We start from the raw sequence: 23984 nt of genomic DNA, 5'->3' as shown, positions 1-23984 counted from the left end.
CAGAATAGAGACTGTTCCCCCTACATAGGGTCACTTGGCAGATATGGATTGACACCTGTCCTCAGAGACCATGATACACACTGACACAGAGCAGAATAGAGACTGTTACCCCTACATAGGGTCACTTGGCAGGTATGGATTGACACCTATCCTAAGGATCCCTGATACAAACTGACACAGAGCAGAATAGAGACTGTTCCCCCTACATAGGGTCACTTGGCAGGTATGGATTGACACCTGTCCTCAGAGACCATGATACACACTGACACAGAGCAGAATAGAGACTGTTCCCCCTACATAGGGTCACTTGGCAGGTATGGATTGACACCTGTCCTCAGAGACCATGATACACACTGACACAGAGCAGAATAGAGACTGTTCCTCCTACATAGGGTCACTTGGCAGATATGGATTGACACCTGTCCTCAAAGCCCCTGATACACACTGACACAGAGCAGAATAGAGACTGTTCCCCCTACATAGGGTCACTTGGCAGATATGGCGTGGTCGTGGGAGGAGGAGGATGACTTTCACCTCTTCCCCTGTTAGATTCCCGTTGTGCTGTGACATCACCCTTATACATTGTGTAAAGCATACTTTTTAATTTATTTTGCAAATGCTGCATCCTTTCCGACTTGTAATTCGGTAACATTTCCGCCACTGTCTGCTTATACCGGGGGTATAGTAGCGTGAACACCCAGCACAGGTCGTTCTCCTTCAGCCTTTTTATACGAGGGTCCCTCAACAGGCACGACAGCATGAAAGACCCCATTTGCACTCGTTTGGATCCCGAGCTACTCATTTCCCGTTCCTTCTCCTCACACAGAGCAGAATAGGGACTGTTCCCCCTACATAGGGTCACTTGGCAGATATGGATTGACACCTGTCCTCAAAGCCCCTGATACACACTGACACAGAGCAGAATAGGGACTGTTCCCCCCTACATAGGGTCACTTGGCAGATATGGATTGACACCTGTCCTCAAAGCCCCTGATACACACTGACACAGAGCAGAATAGGGACTGTTCCCCCTACATAGGGTCACTTGGCAGATATGGATTGACACCTGTACTCAGAGACCATGATACACACTGACACAGAGCAGAATAGAGACTGTTACCCCTACATAGGGTCACTTGGCAGGTATGGATTGACACCTATCCTAAGGATCCCTGATACAAACTGACACAGAGCAGATTAGAGACTGTTCCCCCTACATAGGGTCACTTGGCAGGTATGGATTGACACCTGTCCTCAGAGACCATGATACACACTGACACAGAGCAGAATAGAGACTGTTCCCCCTACATAGGGTCACTTGGCAGATATGGATTGACACCTGTCCTCAAAGCCCCTGATACACACTGACACAGAGCAGAATAGGGACTGTTTCCCCTACATAGGGTCACTTGGCAGTTATGGATTGACACCTGTCCTCAGAGACCATGATACACACTGACACAGAGCAGAATAGAGACTGTTACCCCTACATAGGGTCACTTGGCAGATATGGATTGACACCTGTCCTCAAAGCCCCTGATACACACTGACACAGAGCAGAATAGGGACTGTTCCCCCTACATAGGGTCACTTGGCAGGTATGGATTGACACCTATCCTAAGGATCCCTGATACAAACTGACACAGAGCAGAATAGAGACTGTTCCCCCTACATAGGGTGACTTGGCAGGTATGGATTGACACCAGTCCTCAGAGACCATGATACACACTGACACAGAGCAGAATAGAGACTGTTCCCCCTACATATTGTCACTTGGCAGGTATGGATTGACACCTGTCCTCAGAGACCATGATACACACTGACACAGAGCAGAATAGAGACTGTTCCCCCTACATAGGGTCACTTGGCAGGTATGGATTGACACCTGTCCTCAAAGCCCCTGATACACACTGACACAGAGCAGAATAAGGACTTTTCCCCCTACATAGGGTCACTTGGCAGGTATGTATTGACACCTATCCTAAGGATCCCTGATACAAACTGAAACAGAGCAGAATAGAGACTGTTCCCCCTACATAGGGTCACTTGGCAGGTATGGATTGACACCTGTCCTCAGAGACCATGATACACACTGACACAGAGCAGAATAGAGACTGTTCCCCCTACATAGGGTGACTTGGCAGATATGGCGTGGTCGTGGGAGGAGGAGGATGACTTTCACCTCTTCCCCTGTTAGATTCCCGTTGTGCTGTGACATCACCCCAATACGCTGTGTAAAGCATACTTTTTAATTTATTTTGGAAATGCTGCATCCTTTCTGTAACGGACCGTTTCACTTACAAGAGGATAAAACCCAGTTTAGGCTATAATTCCCTTTCTAGATGCACAGGCAGCTACGGCAAACACCATTCTCCCGACTGGAACCACACGAACACTGGGACAGCTGAACAAGAAAAGCAGACATCGGCTTACACTCCTGGCAGTCAGCAAACAATCCCATTCCCCCAAAGAACGAGACGACACATCGCTTTGAGGGTTAAGCAAGAACTCTAGACTGGGACACCCAGTCTGGCTTTTATTTCCAACTCACACATACAGGCCACACCCAGGGGGAGGCATAAAAGAACCAATGACATAGATGTTACCTCCCACACATCCCCTCCCCTTAGTGTGACACATAATCCCATTATGCATACAGAGTAAAATATACTTTTACACAACTTTCATAACTTTAAAACCATACATCACATTCACATAAAAATACATATCCACAATCAATCCATTCAGGGGAACAACATATTAAAAAATGGCATGAATCCGACCAGGGGTTTAAAAGTTACTAAAAGTATCTTTTGGGCCCTGGCTTGCAGCATGGCACAATCTGGCTCAAACAGAAGTAAAACATCCCCCACAATGCATCCCGGCTTCCTCCCTTCTGCCCTGGAGATAATTGGAGAAGTAATCCAATTATCTAGGACTAGAGTCAGACTCTATTAACCACATGGTTGCAAAAAGACAGTAAAAGACATAAAATTACATACTGATACATTTAACACATAAAACACACATTTCTACATATCCCCAGTTTAACTGAACACATAAATACCTACATAATATTTAAGACAGTATTACTGTGATATGTTACAAAGTCTTAAAGGGACATTAGTCCCAAAAGTCCCAATATGTCCATCGCTGATTTTAAAGGGCCAGTAGCAGCAATATAAATTATTACATGCCCAAATATAGTGTTTATAGAGCAATATGTCCATGGGCCGTAGTCGCAGGGCAGGAGGCTAGCAGCCAGGCCTCTCCAGTTCACAGTGGCGAAGCTGGTTTCGCCACACTTTCCGACTCGTAATTTGGTAACATTTCCGCCACTGTCTGCTTATACCGGGGGTCTAGTAGCGTGGACACCCAGCACAGGTCGTTCTCCTTCAGCCTTTTTATACGAGGGTCCCTCAACAGGCACGACAGCATGAAAGACCCCATTTGCACAAGGTTGGATCCCGAGCTACTCATTTTCCGTTCCTCCTCCTCCTCCTCACACAGAGCAGAATAGGGACTGTTCCCCTTACATAGGGTTGTGACGGGATTCCAGCATGGTTACATTTTAGTAGGCTGAAATCTCCACATGGCATAGGCTAATTAGTATCTGGTTACAAACAGTTGGATGAGTCATCAGTATACTGAGCATGTGCAGGAATGCAGGAACTGAAAGAAACTGAAATTACACTTAGTTCCTTTGTCTTGGATGAGCCATGTGGTCTGACCAGAAGTCTATATTCTGCTCATTGATTGGTTAAAGGTATATGTGGGTGTAGCTATTGATGGGAGGAGCTATATAAGGAATGTACACCATGTGTTGGTCTCTCAGATATTTTTGGAACAGGAGTTCATCTGAGACCCGATCGGTATGTGAATAAAGGCCTTGTACTTTCTGAAGACCTGTGTCCATATTTCTACGTTGGGCTTCTGCAGTTTGTTCCTATTACTTCCCCTGTAACATTACTTGGTGCATTGAGTCCGGGAACCTCATTGCATGGAAGCCTGTGTAGAGATTTGAGACGGTAATCTTTTACCAAATCCTCTTTGCTGCACCCCTGGACTTCTACTGCGTGGACTTCCTTTCATCTCGGCGCCACTGGCTTTTTGTCCAGGAGATCATCGGCTTCTGCGCAGTGAGTACCGGGGTGCTCCATCAATGAGTTTGAAGCCCAGATCTAGAAACTAGAAGGTAAGATTAATACCGTTAGAGCGTTAGGCCCACAAGGGGTTTGTATTTGGAATTGGTTGTATGGAATCTGCCCTGTCCTTCGGGATTGACGAAGCAAAGGCTCACTGCTTATGCCGCTGGGGAGGGAGGACGCTGCTCTCCTCTCCCTTCACTTCACACTGCCTTCTTGGCATATCACTTTGCTGCTGGGGGGCAGGAACAACAACCTCTGCCCCCTGTGACTCAGCCTGCCGCTGGGGAGGAAGGACGACACCTTCATCTCCCTGGGGTACACACTGCCGCTGGGGATCTGGGCCTGCTGCCCACCATCCTGTTGGGCCCGGTGGAGAGAACTCGGTCCCATCTCCACCTGCCTGTTGTGGTTCCTCACAGGACCCAGCTTGTTGGGTCCTCTGCGTCATTAGCAGCATGAGGTGTGCATGTACCTCGTCGTAGATCCGGCCTACCATATGCTCCGCTTGGGCTGGTGAGAAAAAAGCCATCCTTCTCCTATATTCCCTGATAAACTCGGATTCCTCCTCCTCCCTCGGAGGTGCTGCAGCAGCTGCGACTCTGTCTCCTTCCATTTTCTTATTTCCTTTGTAGCTAGGGTCGCTGTACGGATACTAGCGTTGCCCTCAATTTGTAATCCAGAAATGGTGTTGTCTGTAGCTGTCCCTCTGGTTGTAGGAACGATCCCGCCGCTTGCCACCAATTGTAACGGACCGTTTCACTTACAAGAGGGTAAAACCCAGTTTAGGCGATAATCCCCTTTACAGATGCACAGGCAGCTACTGCAAACACCATTCTCCCGACTGGAGACACACGAACACTGAAACAGCTGAACAAGAAAAGCAGACATCGGCTTACACTCCTGGCAGTCAGCAAACAATCCCATTCCCCCAAAGAACGAGACGACACATCGCTTTGAGGGTTAAGCAAGAACTCTAGACTGGGACACCCAGTCTGGCTTTTATTTCCAACTCACACATACAGGCCACACCCAGGGGGAGGCATAAAAGAACCAATGACATAGATGTTACCTCCCACACATCCCCTCCCCTTAGTGTGACACATAATCCCATTATGCATACAGAGTAAAATATACTTTTACACAACTTTCATAACTTTAAAACCATACATCACATTCACATAAAAATACATATCCACAATCAATCCATTCAGGGGAACAACATATTAAAAAATGGCATGAATCCGACCAGGGGTTTAAAAGTTACTAAAAGTATCTTTTGGGCCCTGGCTTGCAGCATGGCACAATCTGGCTCAAACAGAAGTAAAACATCCCCCACAATGCATCCCGGCTTCCTCCCTTCTGCCCTGGAGATAATTGGAGAAGTAATCCAATTATCTAGGACTAGAGTCAGACTCCATTAACCACATGGTTGCAAAAAGACAGTAAAAGACATAAAATTACATACTGATACATTTAACACATAAAACACACATTTCTACATATCCCCAGTTTAACTGAACACATAAATACCTACATAATATTTAAGACAGTATTACTGTGATATGTTACAAAGTCTTAAAGGGACATTAGTCCCAAAAGTCCCAATATGTCCATCGCTGATTTTAAAGGGCCAGTAGCAGCAATATAAATTATTACATGCCCAAATATAGTGTTTATAGAGCAATATGTCCATGGGCCGTAGTCGCAGGGCAGGAGGCTAGCAGCCAGGCCTCTCCAGTTCACAGTGGCGAAGCTGGTTTCGCCACACTTTCCGACTCGTAATTTGGTAACATTTCCGCCACTGTCTGCTTATACCGGGGGTCTAGTAGCGTGGACACCCAGCACAGGTCGTTCTCCTTCAGCCTTTTTATACGAGGGTCCCTCAACAGGCACGACAGCATGAAAGACCCCATTTGCACAAGGTTGGATCCCGAGCTACTCATTTTCCGTTCCTCCTCCTCCTCCTCACACAGAGCAGAATAGGGACTGTTCCCCTTACATAGGGTTGTGACGGGATTCCAGCATGGTTACATTTTAGTAGGCTGAAATCTCCACATGGCATAGGCTAATTAGTATCTGGTTACAAACAGTTGGATGAGTCATCAGTATACTGAGCATGTGCAGGAATGCAGGAACTGAAAGAAACTGAAATTACACTTAGTTCCTTTGTCTTGGATGAGCCATGTGGTCTGACCAGAAGTCTATATTCTGCTCATTGATTGGTTAAAGGTATATGTGGGTGTAGCTATTGATGGGAGGAGCTATATAAGGAATGTACACCATGTGTTGGTCTCTCAGATATTTTTGGAACAGGAGTTCATCTGAGACCCGATCGGTATGTGAATAAAGGCCTTGTACTTTCTGAAGACCTGTGTCCATATTTCTACGTTGGGCTTCTGCAGTTTGTTCCTATTACTTCCCCTGTAACATTACTTGGTGCATTGAGTCCGGGAACCTCATTGCATGGAAGCCTGTGTAGAGATTTGAGACGGTAATCTTTTACCAAATCCTCTTTGCTGCACCCCTGGACTTCTACTGCGTGGACTTCCTTTCATCTCGGCGCCACTGGCTTTTTGTCCAGGAGATCATCGGCTTCTGCGCAGTGAGTACCGGGGTGCTCCATCAATGAGTTTGAAGCCCAGATCTAGAAACTAGAAGGTAAGATTAATACCGTTAGAGCGTTAGGCCCACAAGGGGTTTGTATTTGGAATTGGTTGTATGGAATCTGCCCTGTCCTTCGGGATTGACGAAGCAAAGGCTCACTGCTTATGTTGACATTAGACGCTCTGTAGTCAGCCCGTCTAATACTGTGGTATTGAGTCAGACTGAAAATTTGGTGTACATATTTCATGTCGGACACCGGTGTCCTGTCTTGACTAGCATACTAGATGTATAAATTTTGGTTGCTAGGTCAGGGAGGCCGGCGAAACTAAGCAGACTCTGTTGTACATTATCGTTTGCTAGATTTCACCCTATCTTGGCTAAGTGGTAGGCGTGTAAATATACACCACTAGACTATTGATAGTGTATTAGACTAAAAGGGTATTGGTGTAAATTCTGCCCTCTAGTTCGCTATATTGGTGTCTGGGCAGCGAAGACTTATCGAATCTTTGGTGTAAATTGATCGAAAGCTCTCGAGGTGCTGGCCAGTTAGAGTAGTTGGGATTATTGTAAATGTTGTTAGATATACTGTAGTTGGTGAGTTGGTGAATTGGTTAAATTGTATGTCCTGCTAGAAAGCTTGAGCTCTGCCATCTAGTGGGATTGTAAATTGTGTGTATAACTGTAAAATTGTGCACGGTACCATAACCACTAACATGTATTATAATTACTGACATTGTGTATTGTATAGAACTACTAGAAAACTGTTTGTTTTGTGTTATATGTGTAACACCATAACTGTTACTAATTTACCTGTGATTTAAAAACAATACCATAACCACTTTGTAATACCATAACCACTTTATAATACCATAAACACTTTGTAATACCATAACCAATTTGTAATACCATAAACACTTCATAATACCATAACCACTTCATAATACCATAACCACTTTATAATACCATAACCACTTTGTAATACCATAACCACTGATATTACATTAACAACACTAAAATTACTGTTTAACATTGTATGTGTAACCCCTTAACTATTACTAATTGATAATGTAACTCTAACACCATAATTATCTAACTGTACAATTATTACTAACCGTACCATAAACACTGACTGAAGTGACAAAATTGTTGGAGTGTTATGTGATCAGTTAGTTTATGTGGATTAATAGTGTGTATAATTGTATGGTTTGAATAATAGTTACTTTGATAAGTGTATAGTCTTTGGTGGGTTTTTGATTTAATTTCGTGTGTGCGACGTCGTGATGTTGTTGAGTGTGTGAGGATCCTGTGCATGTGTGTGTGTTTGTGTTGTGGGGTTCTGATGATGAGGAGATTGGTGTGATTTTTGAAAACTGTGTGTATATTTGTACAACTTTTGAATCAGACGATCTGTTGAAATCACCTTCTGATTCACAGGGCTGATGGTCTTTTGTCTTGTATGTTAAAAAAAAAAAAAAAAAAATAATTGACTACACTGTGTAGTAGGGAAAGTCTTGTCCTGGTGGCCACATGGCCTCCGTGTGGCAGTGTTGACTTAAATTTAGTGCAGGGTGTACATGTGGCTGTAACTAGTAGGCCAGAATTCTATGATCAGTTTCCATATATTGACTGTTGGAAACCGATTGTTGAAAAACTGCCTTGGTGAATTAAACTGTGTCATGAGGAACAATGGAGCCACATGGTGGTCAGAACTAAGGCCTTAATTTCACCTAGTTTGGACACCTCCCCCTTGCATTTTATTACCAACCACCTATTCATTCTCCAGAGCCAGAGTAGCCACTCCCCCACTCCTCCCAAGCTAATACTAGTGTAACTGGTTTTTGCAATCCCCCTGCTCTATTGTCCCCGCCTACCCACGTACCTATCTGTTCTTTTGTATCAAACTCTTTTGATACAATTACTTACCCTTTGGTGACACCTACTGGTAGGTTTTTGTTTAACATTTTTTTTATTCATTTTTTTTTTCATCCACCAAATGCTGACTAGTAGAATTAGCTCACCCCTTTTACCTACCTTACTACTCCAAGACCGGAACTTATTATAAAACAGCAAAGAGAGAGAGAGAAACTGTCCTTATCGGGGAACCTGATAGAGGGATGTTAGTATCAAAAGAAATATAGAACAGGTATAGTGTCTTGTCCCAAAAGGTATAACAAGATCATACTTTAATAGGGTAAATAGACGCCAGTTCTGAGTGATAGTAGGTACTGGTTAACTCTTGGCTGGCAGCCAGACCTACTAGCATAAGACAGAACAAGGCGTGTGGGTAAGGGGGTTGGTGCTATGTTGGTATGTATACTGAAATCACATAATACCAAACACATATAAAGATAGCACATAGAGAGTAGACAAATAAGTAATAAAAATCACCCTATCCTTGCCCATAGAATGATCCAAAGTTTTGGTCAGTGGCAGTAGGAAGGGGAGGGCGAGTAAGGAGTAGGGGAAAGGGGGAGAGGGTGAGCGAGACTAGGTAGAGCAGAAAATGCAGTGCCTAGGAGAGCAAACTTTGATCTCGTGTACTAATAGTGATTGCCCACTAGGGGTCGCTCCAGAGTCAGTAGCTGGCAAGCCCGCCGGAATGACCCAAAAATATGTTTGATGTGGATATAAATATATCAGTAACGGCTCAAACCAGTGTCTGACAGGCACAAGTGGGTCATTCCGGCGGGCTTGCCAGCTACTGACTCTGGAGCGACCCCTAGTGGGCAATCACTATTAGTACACGAGATCAAAGTTTGCTCTCCTAGGCACTGCATTTTCTGCTCTACCTAGTCTCGCTCACCCTCTCCCCCTTTCTCCTAATCCTTACTCGCCCTCCCCTTCCTACTGCCACTGACCAAAACTTTGGATCATTCTATGGGCAAGGATAGGGTGATTTTTATTACTTATTTGTCTACTCTCTATGTGCTATCTTTATATGTGTTTGGTATTATGTGATTTCAGTATACATACCAACATAGCACCAACCCCCTTACCCACACGCCTTGTTCTGTCTTATGCTAGTAGGTCTGGCTGCCAGCCAAGAGTTAACCAGTACCTACTATCACTCAGAACTGGCGTCTATTTACCCTATTAAAGTATGATCTTGTTATACCTTTTGGGACAAGACACTATACCTGTTCTATATTTCTTTTGATACTAACATCCCTCTATCAGGTTCCCCGATAAGGACAGTTTCTCTCTCTCTCTTTGCACTTTATACTTTGAGGGTTACCCCCTCCCTGTCCGGTCACATTTGACAACGTTATGGGCCAATCCATTTCTCTATCTTATTATAAAACAGTCTCGCCGAAGTCCCATATTAACCTGACAGATGACTGGTGCCCTCCAACCCCGACATTACCAAATGCCTCTCCGACTTACACCAGGCCCAACACACGTGGATGAGAATGGCCAAATACAACGGGTAGATCCAGTGTTTGTATATGTCCCTTTCACTACGACTGATTTATTTAACTGATGACTCATAACTCTTCATATACCGATAAGCCTCAAGCAATGACAGATTTGGTTGCCTCAATCATACAAACCCACAATCCTACTTGGGCTGATTGCCAGCAATTACTATTGACTTTATTAACAATGAGGAAAGGACTCGGATTAATCAAGCAGCTATTAAAGCGCTTGAGGAAATGGCCCATACTCAAAATCAGGCCAATCCAGTTGCGTGGGCTGCAGCCCATTACCCGAATGTGGATCCAAACTGGAATATTAATGGCGCTGATATGCCCCATTTAAGATCTTATAGGGAAGCCATTATTGCTGGCATGAAGGCAGGAGGGAAAAAGGCAATCAATATGTCAAAGACGGCTGAGGTGTTGCAGAAGATTGATGAGTCACCTAGTGCCTTTTTTTTTAGTCCTTATTCAGGGGGACAACATATCCAAGAATCAGGTCATTCGGATGAACAGTTCGGGAGATATGAAGTTCCAAAGATTTGACCGACCGCATGGGTAAAGTATCCGAAAACAGTTCCATGCATTTTGGCCCTGCGGTCGGTCACAAACAAGGGAATGAAAACAGGCGAATTGCCTGTGTTATAGAGCCTGGAGAGGGTTTGAATGAATTCCCTTGTTTATGGGGTTCTTTCTACCGAACGGCGGGTCATTCGGTAGTTTCCATACGAATTTCTGGAAGTATGGAGGTCTCAGCGGTGTTTGCCTAGTCAAGTGTCCGATTTTAGTTCCAGACACTCGACGGCAAAACACCGCTGTTCGGTAGTTTAAGATGGCCGCCGCCACGTGGTTGTTTCCTGAATGGCGGCCACCCAGAGGACACAGAACACATTACATGATTGCCAATTACCCGTTTGCAACATTGTTGCAAACGGTAATTGGACGCACTTAATCCTGGGTGGTCTGGTTGTTCGGTAGTTTCCTCAATACAATGAATGGAGTGATTCTACCGAACAATCAGATGAAGGCTGCATATATATATATAACCCAGGTTAACTGCATACAAAAATACATACATGACATGAAAGTATTAAAGGCAGGATTACTGTACTACGCTCCACAGTCTTAAAGGTACAGTAGTCCCAAAAGTTCCAATATGTCCATCGCTGCTTTTAAAGGGCCAGCAGCAGCAATACAAATTATTACATGCCCAAATATAGTTTCTAAAGTGCAATATGTCCAGGGGCCATAGTCAGCGGGCAGGAGGCTAGCAGCCAGGCCTCTCCAGTTCACAGTGGCGAAGCTGGTTTCGCCACATTTCTCCCCTTGGCCAATTAGACTAACAGGGTACCTGACTTTCTGCCGGTCAGTGCCCTGGTTAGTCCAGCAACCCACCCACAAAACAGAAATAACAGAGCAGCCCACCCACACTAACCGGTTACTACATCTGGGTGAGGAAGGATTTTGTCCAAGTTCTGGTGTTTCACCACTGCTGGGTGGGAGACGGGTAGGCTGCCTTGGTGGGTTGCTGAGGGGGCAGAGACCAGCGGTACTCTGTCCTGTTGCCAGCACTACCACGGGAGTAGTCTGGTGGGCGTCTGGTTGCTGGAGACTGGCTGTCTCCCCGTTAGGTGCGCAGCTCGACTGCCGGAGGGGGAGACCGACTGTCTCCCCTTTGGATCCATCACACTGAGGCTGGGGAACAGGACCGACCGTCCCTATCCCTTGTGCTGTAAGTGCAGAGACTACGGTCCCATCTGCACAGTTGTGGGGCTTAACATCTCCCCTTGGTGAGTTAGGCTGCCGCTGGAGAGAGGGTGTAACAAGCTCCTCTCTCTGGACGGTAAACTGCCGCTGGGGAGGAAGGACTGCACCTTCGGCTCCCTTGGACACACACGGCTGCTGGGGAGGATGGACGACACCATCAGCTCCCTGGGGCACACATTGCCGCTGGGGAGGGAGGACGCTGCTCTCCTCTCCCTTCCCTTCACACTGCCTTCTTGGCATATCACTTTGCTGCTGGGGGGCAGGAACAACAACCTCTGCCCCCTGTAACTCAGCCTGCCGCTGGGGAGGAAGGACTGCACCTTCGGCTCCTTTGGACACACACGGCTGCTGGGGAGGATGGACGACACCATCAGCTCCCTGGGGCACACATTGCCGCTGGGGAGGGAGGACGCTGCTCTCCTCTCCCTTCCCTTCACACTGCCTTCTTGGCATCTCACTTTGCTGCTGGGGGGCAGGAACAACAACCTCTGCCCCCTGTAACTCAGCCTGCCGCTGGGGAGGAAGGACGACACCTTCATCTCCCTGGGGTTGCTCACAGGACCAGTCTAGGAACTCTGCTACCTCGGGTACTGCTGGTTGCTGTTGGGCGGGAGGGCCGGTTGTCTCTTCCCAGGCCTCATTGATGAGTCGCAGGTAATCCCCCTCCAGGTTCCATTCCTGGTTAACTAAATATCGTAGGTCTGCCTCGAGGTCAATAGCGCCAAAGAGACCCAGCATGTTCTCTCGGATGCCGTACAGGTCCCAAAAACGATAGTCGGTATCTTCCCCAAAGTCCTCGTCACCACTATTATCCCAAAATAGACCAGGGCCAGTGTAATCTCCGCCTTCTGGGAACTCATACTCTGCCATCCTGGGGACACACTGAGCCGCGTACCACTGTAGCGCCTGGTATGCGTCGTCGAGCACCAGTTCTGCGTATACTAGAATCTCGAGTCTAGTCACCCACTTTTCTGTGGTCTGATTTCTCAGGAGGGGCATCCGATCTGCCATTCTAGCCAGAATTCGCTGCCTTCTGCTGCGGCGCTGATCCCCTCGTGAATACTGTACTTCCTCTAGGGCTTCGTCCCACAATTCGGCTCTGACAGTCTCTCTGTACATCAACATGTCCTCTTCTGACATTGCTCTAGACCTCCGGAGTACGGAACCGTACAATCTATCCTGCAACTTCTCCTCCATTTTCTGAGTTCCTTTGTAGATAGGGTCGCTGTACGGATACTAGCGTTGCCCTCAATTTGTAATCCAGAAATGGTGTTGTCTGTAGCTGTCCCTCTGGTTGTAGGAACGATCCCACCGCTGCCACCAATTGTAACGGACCGTTTCACTTACAAGAGGATAAAACCCAGTTTAGGCGATAATCCCCTTTCCAGATGCACAGGCAGCTACTGCAAACACCATTCTCCCGACTGGAACCACACGAACACTGGAACAGCTGAACAAGAAAAGCAGACATCGGCTTACACTCTTGGCAGTCAGCATACAATCCCATTCCCCCAAAGACCGAGACGACACATCGCTTTGAGGGTTAAGCAAGACTCTAGACTGGGACACCCAGTCTGGCTTTTATTACCAACAAGTACATACAGGACACTCCCAGGGGGAGGATGAAATTAACCAATCACATGGATGTACCTCCCACACATTTCCTCCCCTTAGATTAACACTTAACACAATTATACTGTACACCTTTTTCCCCAATTCCTGGATGTACCCCAAATACCTATGCTACACCTCCAAAACAGGTATCCCCTGATAGCCCTTATTCAGGGGGACAACATATCCAAGAATCAGGTCATTCGGATGAACAGTTCGGGAGATATGAAGTTCCAAAGATTTGACCGACCGCATGGGTAAAGTATCCGAAAACAGTTCCATGCATTTTGGCCCTGCGGTCGGTCACAAACAAGGGAATGAAAACAGGCGAATTGCCTGTGTTATAGAGCCTGGAGAGGGTTTGAATGAATTCCCTTGTTTGTGGGGTTCTTTCTACCGAACGGCGGGTCATTCGGTAGTTTCCATACGAATTTCTGGAAGTATGGAGGTCTCAGCGGTGTTTGCCTAGTCAAGTGTCCGATTTTAGTTCCAGACACTCGACGGCAAAACACCGCTGTTCGGTAGTTTAAGATGGCCGCCGCCACGTGGTTGTTTCCTGAATGGCGGCCACCCAGAGGACACAGAACACATTACATGATTGCCAATTACCCGTTTGCAACATTGTTGCAAACGGTAATTGGACGCACTTAATCCTGGGTGGTCTGGTTGTTCGGTAGTTTCCTCAATACAATGAATGGAGTGATTCTACCGAACAATCAGATGAAGGCTGCATATATATATATAACCCAGGTTAACTGCATACAAAAATACATACATGACATGAAAGTATTAAAGGCAGGATTACTGTACTACGCTCCACAGTCTTAAAGGTACAGTAGTCCCAAAAGTTCCAATATGTCCATCGCTGCTTTTAAAGGGCCAGCAGCAGCAATACAAATTATTACATGCCCAAATATAGTTTCTAAAGTGCAATATGTCCAGGGGCCATAGTCAGCGGGCAGGAGGCTAGCAGCCAGGCCTCTCCAGTTCACAGTGGCGAAGCTGGTTTCGCCACAGCAAGTGTAGAGAGACAGGGAAGAGAGGTGAATAGAGGAGTTGAAAATAGGTTGAGTAGGGGACCACTAAGCAGGAATCAGTGTGCATACTGTAGAGAGGAGGACATTGGAGGAATGAATGCCCACAGAGAGAGCATTATGAAAATGATCGACAAGAAGAGAGAAGAGTGCAAGGAGGTTATGGTGGTAACTATAGAGGAGGAGTAAGTTTTGGAGGAAATAGTGGGAATAATAGAGGAAGTGTTCAAGGGGACAGATATTATCCTTCCACGCAGAGACCTAGAGAAAGAGAAGATAGAGATTTTGTTGGTCTGGCTGACACTGTTATGGAGGACTATTGATACCGGCCGGGCTCCATCCCCCTTGGTCGAGTGGAGCCTATGGTCGATGTAGCAATAAGGGGAAAGAGGAGATCTTTTATGATAGACACTGGTGCTAAACATTCCGTGGTGACTAAGTTGGTAGCTCCTCCTTCAGGATTAACCATAACAGTAATAGGAGCAACTGGGAAGAGCGCAGTTAGACCGGTTCTTAAGAGTCGCACTTGTATTCTGGGAGGCCATTTGGTGAAGCACCAATTCCTATATATGCAGGAGTGTCCAGTTCAACTTCTGGGACGAGATCTCTTATTAAAGCTTCAAGCCCAGATAACCTTTTTACCTAATGGATCAACGTCTCTGAGGTTTTATAAATCACCTGGCATAATAATGGTATTGGGGCCAAAAGAAGAAAAATGGCGTTTCTATTCTGTAATGACAAATGCGAACCCAAAGCGTGATGGATCTGTATTTGACATTCCAGGAGTGTGGGCAGAAAATAATCCTCCAGGACTTGCCCGTAATATCCCACCGATACATACTGAGTTAAAGCTCGGGGTGTATCCTGTTAGCCTTTGTATGTTGTTCTTTTATCTACCCCAACAGCTGTAAAGGTGGCAGAGGTGACTCCGTGGATTCATCACTCCAGGGTTAAACCAGCGGCAGATTCCTGGCAAGCTAGTCCAGATCGTGAAAATCCTTGTAAGATCTGGTTGAAGCGGGTGACTCAGTTGGAGTGAGTGCAAAGTATTGGGACATCGTGGTTGAAAGTAACATCTGAGATCAGCAAGTAGGTGTTTTGACGGCCATAATAAAGCCTGACCACCTGTCTACATTTCATAGCCAGAGTGTCTCGAAGGGATCTCTGTGAAGGGAAGTGAGGATCAGAAGAACGCCAATCCTTGCAGCCCTCACAGTCGGGAAGCTGAGGTGCCGTCGCACGGTTGAAGAGATAAGAATGAGGATTTCAGGAATAATGAATTCTATTGTGTGTTTATGTATTGTTATAAATTTTCAGGAAGGTAAGAGTACAGACATACAGAATTGCGATAGTTGCATTAAGACTACTAAAACAGGTAACCAAATATCCCAAACTCTCATCTGGCACTCACAGTATGAATGTAAGGGATCTGTATCAAAATGTAGATATTTGGATATTGATTATAGTGTGTGCAAGCTAATATCAGGAGAGTCTAAATGTTTCGATCCCCAATTCCAACCCCGTACAATTTGGTTGGTAATTAGGAATAGTAACTCCCAGGGGACATTAATAAATAGGACTGTGATAAGTACCATACATTCTACAGGTGTTTTGCTATTTGATGCATGTAAGGCGATCTCGAGTAGTGGAAAACCTTGGAATGCATGTGGTAATCTAAAGTGGGAACAAACTTATGGGTTCAATGACAAATATTTATGTCCCAGTAAAAGATCTACTGATCCTGATTGCCCAAATAGAGATTTTTTACTTGTGTGGGATGGGCAACCTGGGGTAAAACAGTAGACCAAGATATCATTATCCAAAGGTTGCCTACCACTCCATATTGTAAATCTATGGAGTGTAATCCGGTCCATATGACCATTTCTAATCAGCAACACTTCATAGATAAGTTTGGAAATCTATTTGGGTTCCAAATATACGGAACAGGGTTGGATCCTGGGTCTATTATATATGTAGGCATTGAAACGGAGACAGTAGTGACTCAGACTAATCAGGTTTTTCATTCCTTCTATGAGGAGATGAGTATTGAGGATAAAATTCCCCATAATGTTAAGAACCTATTTGTAGATTTAGCTGAAAGTATTGCAGGTAGTCTTAATGTAGCTAATTGCTATGTGTGTGGAGGTACTAACATGGGAGATCAGTGGCCATGGGAGGCAAAGGAAATATTGTACCCTGGTTCTGAGACAGATGAACACCAGATACTTTCTCAGTCTGATCATCAAGTAAGTACTAGAGGTAAATCAGAATGGCGGTTAAAAACCTCCATTATAGGTCATGTTTGTGTAGCTAGGAAAGGGACAATGTATAACACGTCTGTAGGTGAGCTAACTTGCTTGGGACAGAAGGCCTACAATGCCAATACTAAAAATACTACTTGGTGGTCAGCTTCAAACGTCTCGGAACCTGCTAATCCGTATGCCAATTACACTCATTTAGAGGAGGTATAGTTTGACTTATCTGCTACATCTAGTTGGAAAGCCCCAGCAAATTTATATTGGATTTGTGGTAAGAAGGCATATTCAGAGTTACCACAAGACTGGGAAGGGGCATGTGTACTAGGTATGCTCAAACCATCATTCTTCTTGTTGCCAATCGAAACAGGAGAGACCTTGGGAGTTAAGGTTTATGACGTGAATCATAAAAAGAAGTGAGCATCTTTGAATATAGGTAGCTGGGAAGATGATGAGTGGCCTCCCCAACATATCATTAATTATTATGGACCGGCTACTTGGGCAGAAGATGGCACTTATGGATATAGAACTCCGATATATATATGCTCAACCGTATTATAAGATTACAGGCGGTGGTCGAGATTATCACCAATGAGACAGCTCAAGCGCTCAATCTCCTAGCTAAACATAATACTCGAATGAGATCAGCCATCTATCAAAATAGATTAGCTTTGGACTACCTATTAGCAGTAGAAGGATGTGTATGTGGGAAGTTTAATCTAAGTAACTGTTGTCTGCACATAGATGATGAAGGTCGGGCAGTGGCTGAACTTACAAGTCACATGGTTAAACTTGCGCATGTACCAACTCAGATCTGGAATGGGTATAACCCAAGTAGTTGGTTTGGAAGTTGGTATGAGCAGTTTGGAGGGATTAAGGCACTAGTAGGAGGAGTAGTATTTATTATATTCTTATGTCTCTTTCTGCCCTGCGTGATTCCATTGGTGGTCAGATCTATACGTAGTATCTGTGACGAAGTGCCCTTCGCCACTTTGTCCTGGAGAAGCCTGCTTGCCTGCCTCCTCCCCTGCGACTATGGCCCTGGACTGTATTGCCCTGGAAAACGTACATTTGGGCATAATGGATTTGTGTATACTGCTCCTGGCCCTTTAAATACAGTGGGGTCATTTGGTACTTGCCCTGTGTGAGCTGTGGTAACCCAGATAGCTATGCCATGGAGCCTATTCATGTGATTAAAGACCTTGGCTCTATGGAGATTAAACTGTATTCGGTTGGTCTGAGTGCCATTCACCTAATAATGTGCACTCAGACCAGAGCTATCTGGGGATATGTGAAATGTCTGTGTGTTATGTGTAAAATGTGACTTTATGTATTTTAAAGTGTTTTATGTCGTTTTGCAACCATGTGGTTAATGGAGTCTGCCTCTAGTCCTGGATAATTGGATTACTTCTCCAATTATCTCCAGGGCAGAAGGGAGGAAACCAGGATGCATTGTGGGGATGTTTTTTCTGCCAGCCAGGGGGAACAAAAGATAATTTTACTAACTTTTGAACCCCTGGTCTGATTCATGCCATTTTTTAATATGTTGTTCCCCTGAATGGATTGATTGAGGATATGTATTTTTATGTGAATGTGATGTATGGTTTTAAAGTTACAGAGTATGTGTGGAAACTGTAATTTTACTGTATGTATAATGGGATTATGTGTCACACTAAGGGGTGGGGATGTGTGGGTTGCACCCGTGATACTATTGGTTATTTTATGCCTCCCCCTGGGTGTGGCCTGTATGTGTACTCATGTAATAAAAACCAGGCTGGGTACCCCAGCACCTGAGACCTCTTCTGACCCTCAATACGTAGCCTTGTCTCGTTATTGGAGGGAACTGCTATATCACACTGGGGATTGCTATGCTCTGCATATTCCCCTGAGCTTTCAATCACTTAGCTCTTTTAAGAGCTTGTTCCGGATACGCTCTCCTGGAGGAGAGATCTTCCCCACACGGTCCTGGAGGACAGAAGCCGATCCAGGGTGGAAGGAAGACGGCGCTGCTCCAGTTAAGCTACGGCGGTTCTGGAGCCTGCGGTGGTTGTGGTGTCGTCTGCAGTGCTTGGAGTCCTCTGAGAGCGCTAGGAGCATCCATCAACGGAGGGTACTCGGTCGGAGTACACGGAGCTCCGTTACAGTATCATAGACAGTACTATAGAAAGAAAGACAGCTGCCCATGTAATGGCTGTCTGGAAGTATGAATCCCTAGCCCAAAGAGAACATATTCAGGATGAGGAATGTTAAAGGAGTTTTTGCTAAGATGCTTACGAGGTCTACTCTGGTTCAATGGCTACTTGAGAGGTATTGGTAACCTGTGATTGGTGATGCATCTGGAATAATGTTATATCAGAAGCATCAAAGGGGGGAATGTGATGGGATTCCAGCATGGTTAAATTTTAGTAGGCTGAAATCTCCACATGGCATAGGCTTATCAGTATCTGGTTACAAACAGTTGGATGAGTCATCAGTATACTGAGCATGTACAGGAATGCAGGAACTGAAAGGAACTGAAATTGCACTTATTTCCTTTGTCTTGGATGAGCCATGTGGTCTGACCAGATGTACAAGTCTATATTCTGCTCATTGATTGGTTAAAGCTATATGTGGGTGTAGCTATTGATGGGAGGAGTTATAGTGCTATATAAGGAATGTACACCATGTGTTGGTCTCTCAGATATTTTTGGAACAGGAGTTCATCTGAGACCCGATCGGTATGTGAATAAAGGCCTTGTACTTTCTGAAGACCTGTGTCCATATTTCTACGTGTGGCTTCTGCAGTTTGTTCCTGTTACTTCCCCTGTAACAGGGTCACTTGGCAGATATGGATTGACACCTGTCCTCAGAGCCCCTGATACACACTGACACAGAGCAGAATAGGGACTGTTCCCCCTACATAGGGTCACTTGGCAGATATGGATTGGCACCTGTCCTCAAAGCCCCTGATACACACTGACACAGAGCATAATAGGGAATGTTCCCCCTACATAGGGTCACTTGGCAGATATGGATTGACACCTGTCCTCAAAGCCCCTGATACACACTGACACAGAGCAGAATAGGGACTGTTCCCCTACATAGGGTCACTTGGCAGATATGGATTTACACCTGTCCTCAAAGCCCCTGATACACACTGACACAGAGCAGAATAGGTACTGTTCCCCCTACATAGGGTCACTTGGCAGATATGGATTGACACCTGCCCTCAGAGACCATGATACACACTGACACAGAGCAGAATAGAGACTGTTACCCCTACATAGGGTCACTTGGCAGTTATGGATTGACACCTGTCCTCAAAGCCCCTGATACACACTGACACAGATCAGAATAGGGACTGTTCCCCCTACATAGGGTCACTTAGCAGGTATGGATTGACACCTATCCTAAGGATCCCTGATACAAACTGATACAGAGCAGAATAGAGACTGTTCCCCCTACATAGGGTCACTTGGCAGGTATGGATTGACACCTGTCCTCAGAGACCATGATACACACTGACACAGAGCAGAATAGAGACTGTTCCCCCTACATAGGGTCACTTGGCAGGTATGGATTGACACCTGTCCTCAGAGACCATGATACACACTGACACAGAGCAGAATAGAGACTGTTCCCCCTACATAGGGTCACTTGGCAGGTATGGATTGACACCTGTCCCCAGAGACCATGATACACACTGACACAGAGCAGAATAGAGACTGTTCCCCCTACATAGGGTCACTTGGCAGGTATGGATTGACACCTGTCCCCAGAGACCATGATACACACTGACACAGAGCAGAATAGAGACAACATAGGGTCACTTGGCAGATATGGATTGACACCTATCCTCAGAACCCCTGATACACACTGACAAAGAGCAGAATAGAGATGTGGAATAGTACCTGGGGAGCTGGGGGGGTGCCGATGATGTGGAGCAAGACGCAGCAGCAGAAGAGGACTCAGCCGAGGAGGTTATGGAAGAGGATGGAGTAGGAGGAGTAGAGGAGGTGGCAGCAGGCCTGCCTGCAAGTCGTGGCGGTGTCACCAACACCAATTCCATGCTTGGCAGCCGTCAGCAGGTTTACCCAATGCGCAGTGTAGGTGATATACCTGCCCTGACCACGCTTTGTAGACCAGGTATCAGTGGTCAGATGGACCCTTGCCCCAACACTGTGTGCCAGACATGCCATTACTTCCTTTTGCACAATCGAGTACAGGTTGGGGATTGCCTTTTGTGAAAATAAATTTCGTCCGGGTACCTTCCACTGTGGTGTCCCAAAAGCTACAAATTTTTTGAACGCCTCAGACTCCACCAGCTTGTATGGTAAAAGCTGGCGGGCTAGGGGGGCGTGTTCTAACTACTGAAGCGAGAAGTCGCCATGCGTACGCCAGGCATACCGTACGCAACATGCAGGAGGCAGAGGGAATCCTGGGGCAACTGGGTTTCCCCCCGGACTCGCTACTCACATCGAAGCCTCCAACAAACTCCATGCTCCTTCCATATTGGGGCAACGCCGAGGCTCCAACATTTGTCCCTAGAAACCTAGCCGGGACATCATGTGCAACTTGAATGGAAAACGGGACTAACAGGTCAACCCTGCTTATGGAGACTCTCAGGTCATTGATCGTGTCAAGAGGAGGGGAACAACTTCAAAAATAGATTCCTGGCAAATTCGCAAAAAAAACGTGCAAACATGAATCCTGAGAGTACAGAAAGACAAAACCACAAGAAGAATTTTTTGAAGACGACAAATAGCTGTGTGATATAATGTAGAAACATTTTATTCACTAGATAAAAAGAAAACAACCGACTTAATACAGTTTTTTACAACTTTGCTAGTTTTGCATTGAATTTTTTAGCCAGTACTTCCTTTAGATATTGCACTGAATATAGTAAACTCTTTAGTATGTTACTTTTAGTTGCCAGAAAAGCTAAATAATAGTTTTCACATTTGGTAGATAGCTTGTGTGTGCTAATATTCATACTTGCATTTTGAATTTTAAGGCAGTATTTCTTTTTTAAAAGCAGATTTTGATATTTTTGTATCTTTTTAAACATATATTTTCTTAAGCCGCTTTGATAGGTTAACATTTCTTTAGTTTATTAATCAACGTGCTTAATCGTATTGGTGTACTAATTTCCAGTATATCTAAAAATGTTTTACATATTTTCTGATTTTAATTGCCATGTGTACCTTTCGTATGCCCATGTGAAACGTTTTACTATTTATGGCCCAGAGTGGGGTCAAACAGATCATACCAGAGTGTGGTTTAAACAGATCATACCTCGAGTGCAGAGTGCGTTTAATCCGACTCGTTAATGTTAGTTATTCACTAAGCTTAGTGAAAACATAGTTGGCTTAAAAATGTTTTCTATTCAAGTTCTTGTGCCCCACAGTTCAAATTAACATTTAAATTACAATTCATGACAGATCACACAAGTGAATAGCCCTGCCAATGTCGTCTCAGAATTTTTTTGTTATCTAAGAAGAAATAAAAATGCATATCAACGAAAAATGCTGGCGGGCTAATAGTTCGGACAAGCCAACTGTCAGACGCTGGGCAAGGGGGTGACTTTGTGACATTGGCTTCTTACGCTCAAACATGTCCTTGACAGACACTTGACTGTGGGCAGATGAGCGGGAACTGCTCAAGGCGAGAGACGGAGTGGCGGATGGTTGAGAGGGGGCAAGGAGGACAGCAGTGGTTGACGTGGCTGAAGATGCTGGACCAGGAGGAGGATGGCGGCTTTGAGTTTGTGTACTGCTTGTACTCATGTGTTGATCCCATAGGAGTTTGTGATGTGCGATCATGTGCCTACGCAAAGCAGTTGTACCTAGGTGGGTGTTGGACTTCCCACGACTCAGTTTCTTTTGGCACAGGTTGCAAATGGCATCGCTGTTGTCACAGGCAGACACACAAAAAAAATGCCACACTGCTGAGCTCTGCAATGACGGCATTCTGGTGGTGGACACAGCATGCGTTGATTGGCGTGCTGTCGGGCTGACCCCGGGTGCCGATGCATGCTGTCTGACTATGCCACTAGCTCCTTGCGACGACCTCCCCCTGCTTCCAACTCGTTTCCTCCTCCTTTCTGTCTACCCATCTGAACTTTCCCCCTGTTCTTCTTCTTTTCTAGCGGGCACCCACGTGACATCCATGGACACATCGTCATCATCAACCGCTTCACTTGTATCTGACAACTCAGCAAAGGAAGCAGCAGCGGGTACAACATCATCATCATCACACCGTACGTCCATGTGTGTAATGCTGCCTGCCTGAGACATAGACCAGATATGAGTGGCACTGTGCAGTGGCAGAGGTTGGCAGAGTACATGCTGTAGGCCTGACACACCCGCTTGAAGACAACAAACTGCTATTCAATCTATAACAGTGAAAAATTTTGGGGGGGTTTTAAATGCACGCTATTGTGACACCAGATATGAGTGGCAATGTGCACTGGCAGAGGTCTGCAGAGTACACGCTGTAGGCCTGACACACCCGCTTGAAGACAACTAACTGCTATTCAATCTATAACAGTGAAAAAAGTTTTTTCTTTGTGAAGGCACGCTATAGAGACACCAGATATGAGTGGCAAAGTACACTTGCTGAGGTTGGCAGAGCACACGCTGAAGGCCTGACACCCGCTTTAAGGACACTGACTGCTATTAGCTTACACTGAAAAACTTTTTTTCTTTGTAAAAGCACGCTATAGAGACACCAGATATGAGTGGCAACTGGCAAAGTACACTGGCAGAGGTCTGCAGAGCACACGCTGAAGGCCTGACACACCCGCTTTAAGGACAGTGACTGCTATTAGCTTACACTGAAAACTTTTTTTTTGTAAAAGCACGCTATAGAGACACCAGATATGAGTGGCAACTGGCAAAGTACACTGGCAGAGGTCTGCAGAGCACACGCTGAAGGCCTGACACACCCGCTTTAAGGACACTGACTGCTATTAGCTTACACTGAAAACTTTTTTTTTTGTAAAAGCACGCTATAGAGACACCAGATATGAGTGGCAACTGGCAAAGTACACTGGCAGAGGTCTGCAGAGCACACGCTGAAGGCCTGACACATCTGCTTTAAGGCCACTGACTGCTATTAGCTTACACTGAAAAACTTTTTTTCTTTGTAAAAGCACGCTATAGAGACACC

Source organism: Pelobates fuscus, chromosome 1 (assembly GCF_036172605.1).
Source record: "Pelobates fuscus isolate aPelFus1 chromosome 1, aPelFus1.pri, whole genome shotgun sequence".
Taxonomy (NCBI): Eukaryota; Metazoa; Chordata; class Amphibia; order Anura; family Pelobatidae; genus Pelobates; species Pelobates fuscus.
Note: the sequence above shows the minus strand (reverse complement) of the source record.